We start from the raw sequence: 8368 nt of genomic DNA on the forward strand, positions 1-8368 counted from the left end.
TGCTTTAAATTTCTTTTGATGTCAAACATTAAGCACTTAATTTGTTGGAATTGGTCAATGTAATGATTACATTGGTTCTGTTTATGCAAAGTTGTGATTTTAATGCTTTGTACAATTTCAATCATGTTGTGTTTTATTGCTTTAACAACACATCAGTAGTCAACATAGGGACCAAATTTATAACTAATAAACATAAACTGGGACTAAATTGAACAATTACTTAATGTATAAAATTTCATCATTTACTACAACAAATATAGCCATAACCTAAACATCACAACATTTCAACTCCATTGACCTTAAATCAGTACGTTCAACCACACTGGGACCACCTCTACAAACATCATCACTTCAACCAAAATACACAAAACATAACTATGTTAACTATACTAAGAAAACCAGTCACTGCTACTAATAATTGGATTTTTTTCTTCGAAGCTTTGAGTGCGTTTTCCAGATCATAAATCTTCCCCCTTTGCCTCCCAATAATAACATCCCTTTCGTCATCATTTTCTTTACTGCACCACTTGAAATAGTTGCAACACATGCCATTACCAGCTTCACTCTATTATTCATCAACAAGAAAAATGTCAAACAGAGTGTTAATTAATCAACAAAAATGTAGGNTTTATATTCACATTACCTTGTAGTTTCGACAACCCCAAAAATATCTTCCCGCATTCTTTGGAGTTCTAGCCATTTTTACTACTGCCATCTCACCACAGTTGCAAATGGGGATTACCCCTTGCCCCATTGAACCACCCCAAGGGGAATGATGAGAAGTACGACGACCCAAGGTATTCCAAGAAGATGAAGAAGAATGGGAANCAGACATGGCTCGTTAACAAAGGGAAAAAGATTGGGAAATCAAAACCCTAATTTAGAATCCACTCTCTTCAATTTATTCCCAAAATCAAAAATCTGATTAAGAAATTTAATTTAAAAATTTGTAACNGCTAGAAAGGATGCCCAGTCAGCAAAAAACTGACACCTCACATAGCAGTTGCAGAGCTGGACACCTTGTCGTTAACAATTTTAACGCTGTTAAGGAAAAGGACCAAATTGAACATTAAATTCGTTCTTTGAGACGAAATTGAACACAAATTCAACTCAGGGACCAAAACGAATTTTCTGAACCAAAATTGGGACAAAAAGAGCTTTTAACCAAGTTTTAATTAGACAAAAATATAATGTTTAAATTCATTCTCTATTAAAAGAAATTATTCCTAAAGTTTATCTGAATCTTTTTCAAATATAATGATAATCTAAATGACGTTGTTTTTTTAAAACATTTTTATTTCGATATGTTTATTATATATAAATCGAAATCAATGAAAATTTAAATATATTTTTTCAATCTTTTAAAATATTAGTAATCATAACAATAATTTTAATTTTTAAAATATACAATACTTCAAATATAGTAATTATTGATAACAATATTATCTCAATAAATTTAACATTATTTTTTTTATTGAGAAATAATACATAAAAAGGACAAAATAATTTGATTATTGATGAGATAATAAATTTGATTAAATTATTTTTTCAAAATTATTTCTTAGCAATTATTTTGTATTAAAAAGCTTGAAGATGGTATGTTTGGTCAAGAGTGAACAACTTGAAGTAATCATCTGTATTTTCATACGACACTGATGAGATAAGCATTGCTTGTCTTTTTCTTATACGTAAAACCATTCTTGTCTGGTTTTCGTCAGGATATGATGACAACTTCTCAAGCATATCTATTATTTAGTATCTATTATTTTCATTACCTTAAATTTGAACTGGTAATTTAGTTTAATTATCAAATAATAACTGTGCAAGCATACGTATGTGAAGTGAATGATTCAATTAATCTAAACCTGATCTCACTCAGTAGATCAACTTTCAAATCTCTCAGTCTAAAACATATCCCACCATTCATTATTTTAACTTTTAGATATTGCAGACTTTTCGGTTGTCCAATCATTTCAAACGAAGCCAAATTGAACACTAGCACACTAATGGTTAAGGATAATAATATTTTTACAATATGATTTTGATAATATTTTAATATTTACGTATAATCCAAAATTATTTCATAATTAATAATAATAATAGTAAAAACACTAACATACATCAATCATATAATAACACATAAATAGTATTAAAATATTATTAAAAAATATTGTTAAAATATCAATATCTAATTGCTAACTAGTAATTTCTATTATAAGTTTAATCAAATATTGCCAAAAAGTCTTTCGAAAATAGTTTTGTTTAATCAATCGAATAAATTTACATTGGAAAACATTTGAGTTGAATTTCTTTGAGTTCACATCAGTGTCTGAAATTCCTGGTCAATTTTCTCTACTGATATTTCCATTAAAAAATGTAAAGTGAAATAAAGAAACTTATTGGGTGAATTATTTGGTGGAAGTCAAATTGCAGATGTCAGCAACCCCTTTCCATAGTCTCCTCCTATTAGCAGATAAAAGAAAAGCCAGTTTGTGCATTTTATGCCTGAACTTTGAAGCAAAAGTATAACAAATGATAAATATTTAAATTATATAATTTTTTTATTTGATTTATTGTATGACGGATAATGGAATATGTAAGGAACCAAACTTTAGCAGGTAAATGCGATCAAATAGGTATTACATATCCATATCAGGTTCATAGTTAATAATAGATAGAATTGAAATATTATGTACAATATCTTTTAAAGAAAGTATTTTGGAAAAGTCAAAATCTTACATACCATAATAGCTTAACTATGAAAGCAATTAATTACTCCTATGACAATATTAGTGCTATTTGAAACATAACAAAGGATGTTAAGTACACAAACAACCAAGTAGGATAAGGAAAGATAACTTAAAATTTATAAGTTTTGAGAAAAATAAAAACTTACATAAATAGGATATAATTATTACATAACTTCACATCAAACAAAAATATATATTCACACACAGACTTTTGGTGACTCATTCATATATCAATAATAAATAAACTTAATTTTCAAATAACTAATATATTGAAAGACTGATGTATTGACTAACATCTTGAGGTTATGAATCTGTCATTACTCATTCTAATAGAGGACTATCTTCTCATCCGGTATAAGAAGAATTTGAGAAGGAACCATTACAATTCAAAAAACCTATGACAAAGTCAAGGACGAAAAACTTGGAAGAACAAATATCTTTGAAATTTAGTTTTCGAGTTATTTTTGCAACCTAGTATCTTTGGGCTCTCTTTTAGGTTTCTAGGATTGCATAAACACTAGTGATCTATAAACTTGCACTAAAAACAAATGTAAAACTTTTAATAGTCATTATATGAATTTTGAATTCATTGAGAGATTATTTTTTTGGTTTTTTTCATAAAACACAGTGTTTATCAAAGATTAAGATCTTTGTGACAAATCTTCATTGACTCATCAATTTGCTAGATCAAGTGTCTCCATCTTTGTCTTAATTTCGCGTTCTTCTCTAATTTTCTTTGTTTATGCCAAGGAGGAATCCAATTAAAAAATGATTGTTCTCTTTCCTGAATAGGATTGTATTACATTTACTCCTACTTCTTAGGAGCTATAATTATATCATGTTCGAACCACTTCCCAATTGATAGAGTATAGTGGGTAAGTTTTATATTTCATGAGTTTAAACTCTTGAAAAAATTCCATATATGAATCTAATTATTAGTAAAGTCAGGATGATCTCATTTCAATCTCTATTGTCAATACAATTCACACACCACCAAACATAGTAGTATTTCCACCCTAGGAATCACTACTCTCTCATTCCACATCAACCATATCAAACAAAAGTAAAAAAACTACAACTACTTCAAAGTATATACAACATGCACACATAACTCATACATTACATTCTCATATATCTTAAATTGTCACACTATGTCATACATGTGTATTTTACCTCAGTCCAAACTCATAACATAACATCATTCACTTATTATTTATTTCAATTGAAATGTTAATAATCATTTATTTTCTATTGCATCCTCATTTTTTGTCTAATCTTGGATAAAATATGTAAGATTGGAATTCAAGAAAATGTAGATAAAATGTAAAAATTAGGATTTCCAAAGGATCGCCTATGTTAGATGCCACTTGAATTAAGCCTGAAACCATGAAGGCAAAGAGAAAAATCATCACTAAGGTTAAGCACCATTGACATGGGGCTAGGCGCCACTTCCTGTTGCGCTGAGCGCCACTTAGCCTATGTTGCGTGTCACTTTCCAGTGGTGAATTGAGTTGAGCTCCTACTTAGACAAAGAGCTCATTCCTTGCCTATAATTTCACACTTCTAATGTGGAGTGTTTGGCGATAGGTTCTGCTTTACTCATATGACACTTTAGGCTTATTTCTCTTTGCTTATTCTAAATAAAAGAGTTTTTTTTTGGCTGCTAAGAAGAGTGGAATGTGTTTTTGAGTTTTTATTGAGTTATTAGGGTTTCCTTTAAGACCTTCATTTCTCCTTGTTGAATATAGTGAAAAACTATTTGTGGGATTAATCTCCTTTGTGTTAAATATACACATAGGGTCTTCAATTTATAATAGAAGAAATATGGGTTAAGCCCAAAATACAAATAAGAAATAATAACAAACTAACTAAAGAAAAAGATAAAGAAAAGATAAGACAAAGATAATATATCTAACACTCCCCTCAAGCTGGTACGTATAAATCGTATGTATCAAACTTCTTATTAATATAATCAAGATTTAAACCCTTTAACCGTCCCTATTTTTGAGGCACTTTCCCAATTTCATCCTTCTTTTATTAAAACTCCCAATTTGGTCCTCAAAAGAGCCAATTTCAATCAAATTGACCCTTTCCGTTAAAAAAAGTTAACTCCGTGAAGTTTTGGACAGCACAGTGAATGAGGTATTAATATATGCACAGATGCCTTTGTAGTGATGAAACGTGTCAATGATCCAATGAAACGTGGAATTTGACAAAAAAAAACAATTTAAAATAGATTGTTAAATCTGATTAGGGATTTAGAGTTTCAGATTAAAAGATTTGGAATGTATTGACAATCCAAAAATATATTTAAGATTTACCAATCTGAAAATCATATATAAATTTCACATTAAACAATCCAAAATATAGTTTTCAATTGATCGATGCGAAACGCAATTCTATCGTTTCGGATTACCCAATATAAATTTGTGCTCAACTTTAAATGTCAATCCTAACATATTTTTCATTCCGGAAACTTGCAACCTGCAATAGATTCGGTGTTGAATGAGGGTGGTGCGGTTGCCATGGCTCGCATGAGTAATAAGCTTACTAACCGGGAGGTGCATGCTTGAGCCCTTCCGTGATAAACATCGTTGCTCCGTTGTTGAACGGCCATGGACCTAGTTCTCGCCGGCGAAGAAGCCTCCCACGTGAAAAAAGAGAGGAAGAAGAGACTGTGTGGGCAACAACACTTCCAACAACTTCTTTGCTTCTCCAATGGTTCCTGCCAACCACCCCTCCCTCCCTCCTGCGGCAACCCGGCGTCCTCTTCATCTAGGCGTCGAGGCGATGCATGCTCAGTTTGAAAATGGCGTGGAGGTAGTGGATCTTGTGGATCTGTCGGGTGGCGAGGTTGCAATGTTGATTTTTCCGGAGGCAATGGCAGCCTAGAGGAGCAAATCTGATTAGGGATTTAGGGTTAAATTAAAGTGAATTTGGGATCTATTTTAAATTGTTTTTTTTTGTCAAATTCCACGTTTCATCAGATCATTGACACGTTTCATCACTACAAAGACACTTGTGCATACATTAACACCTCATCCACTCTATTGTCCAAAAATTTCACGGCGTTAACTTTTTTTAACGAAAATGGTCAATTTGATTGAAATTGGCTCTTTTGAGAACCAAATTGGAAATTTTAATAAAAGGAGAATGAAATTGGGAAAGTGCCCCAAAAATAGGAATGATTAAAGGGTTTAAACCTATAATCAAGAAAGAATTAGTAAAAATATTTGCTTCTACACTCGACATAGAAGACAAAATATCAACCCAGAAGACTCCTTATAAGTAACAAATATGGGAGGTTGCTCCATGTAAGTATCTTCTTGCAAATTGTCATTGAGGAATGCGTTGTTGACATCTAGTGAATAAAGAGGTAATTGTAGAAGAATCACAACATTTGTAAATAAACTAACAAAAATCATCTCTGCCACGGAAGAAAAATCATATATGGACGTGTCAAATGCAATGGTGACAAAAGAGAGGTCAGAAGAGACAATAGCAGAAGAAGTCATTGATGAACAAAAGAGAGAAACCTTAAAAATCCAAGATTCTCCCATCAAGACACCTGAAAGAGGAAAAAAGGGCAACATCGATGTTGTGAATAGCTTCCTGAGAGGAGACAGGACATGTAACCACACATGACGAACCTGAAAGAGGAAAAAGAGCGACCTCGATTCTCTAAATCACTTTTTAAGAAAGAACATATCTACAACTTCAAAAGGTGTTGAGAACGCATAAGATCTCTGATGAAGGCATCGTAGACAACATGGTAGTCATCTGGCTGAGATGATCAAAATTGTGTGATTGTCGGTTGAAACTGAAACTTTGGTATGGTAGCAGTAAATGACGGTGGTAGAGGATGGCACCGCTAGTAGCAGTAGATGGCCTCACCGCTGACAACGGCAAGTGTAACGACATAGGCAAAATAAATGTTTTTTTTTCAAAAGAACCTAGCTTTAGATACCATATTGAATAGAGTGAAAAACTATATATGGAATTAATCTCCTTTGTGTTGAATATACACACAAGGTCCTCTACTTATAATAGAAGAAATATGAATAAGCCCAAAATACAAATAAGAAATAATAGCAAACTAACTAATTGATAAATAATAAAGATAAGATAAGGATGATATATCTAAAACTCTTCATTTGATTTTCATCCTCTTTTATCATTCATATTCTTATTTTGATCTTTTCATGAGAATAAAAAGCTAAACCCGTTTTATGTGTTAGATATAACCAATTAAACTCTCGTGTAATTGGTTTATATTTATATGTCTTACCATTTAATTTAAATATATTGTTTTTTTGTTTTCATGGTTGGTTTGACTTGATCATCAATAGTTTGATATTTAATTAATTGGATATTGAAAAATATTTTTTATAATCTAGAATTAAAACAAAATATATAATGAAGCTCAAATAGAAATGGAATTTGGCTCATTGTATTAAATCTTATCTGAAATTTCTTATTAAGTGACAGAGGAATTTATTCTTAATAAAAAAATCTAAATTCATTCTACTTGATAATTAGGGCTGAGTATATAGGTTGAATATAGAATTAAATTAGAAACAAGTTAAGTAATTATATGCATGAGATTAAGGTTAAGTGAAAGTTAATCCTAAAATGATACATCATACCATTTCTAATCTATTATACATTCTAAGTATTTTATAAAATCTCAAAAAAAAAATATTTCTTTTTGCATAATTTTATTTCCTTAATTATTGATTACATGAACAATTCTTTTGAAAAGAAATAATAATTACTTATTATATTTTATTATGCAACTAATACACTTGTCATTAAATAAATTGTTCTAAGACAAACATTTAATTCAACTTATTTAGAAAAAAAATGTTTTTTTTCCTATTTATTTTTGGAGTATAAAATATTTAAAAAAAATTAAAGAAAACATAATTTAAACTTAATTAATAAATATGTTAACCATTAATGTGACATCCCAATTATATTATAAAGATATATAATATAATAAAGGCGTCACCATGAATAATACTAGAAAGCAGAAAGCACTTAAGAGTAATAAGATTTCAGTCATCCTTAAACTGTAAAATTTGGAAACTTGGAGTACTAGAGTTTCTCCCTTAAATTACAAAGAATTTAAAACTTAGAACAGGACAAAGTTTCTTCAAAATATCCTAGGATAAGATACTTAAAGCCTAGAGAACTAGGCAGCAGCATTTCCTTCCCCATCAAGAGTTGTTTCCAAAGTATCTCCTCGTCATTTGCTCCCATCCAAGTGGATGATCATCGCAAGGGAAATAAACGCAAACATGGCACAAACACAAGCAATTGCAAGGGTGAGCTAATTATATAAAAAACATACAATTAAGAGCATGTACATACAAGATATTAATTTAAAGCAAACAAGATAAAACATTCATCCAATCATGTTAAATACTAGACTTGACTCGTCCAGACTTTAGAATGATAAACGAGTTATGGCGGGTCATGCACCCGTGGTGGCTTGTGATACTTAGGCTCTACCGCCTTGGGCTCCACCGCCCTGGGCTCCCCCGCCCTGCCACACTCACGAGGTTAGTCTGTTCCGCGCCTTGGAGCATGATGGAAGCCTCCAAGACTAAGACCTC

Source organism: Vigna radiata, unplaced genomic scaffold (genome assembly GCF_000741045.1).
Source record: "Vigna radiata var. radiata cultivar VC1973A unplaced genomic scaffold, Vradiata_ver6 scaffold_361, whole genome shotgun sequence".
Classification (NCBI taxonomy): domain Eukaryota; kingdom Viridiplantae; phylum Streptophyta; class Magnoliopsida; order Fabales; family Fabaceae; genus Vigna; species Vigna radiata.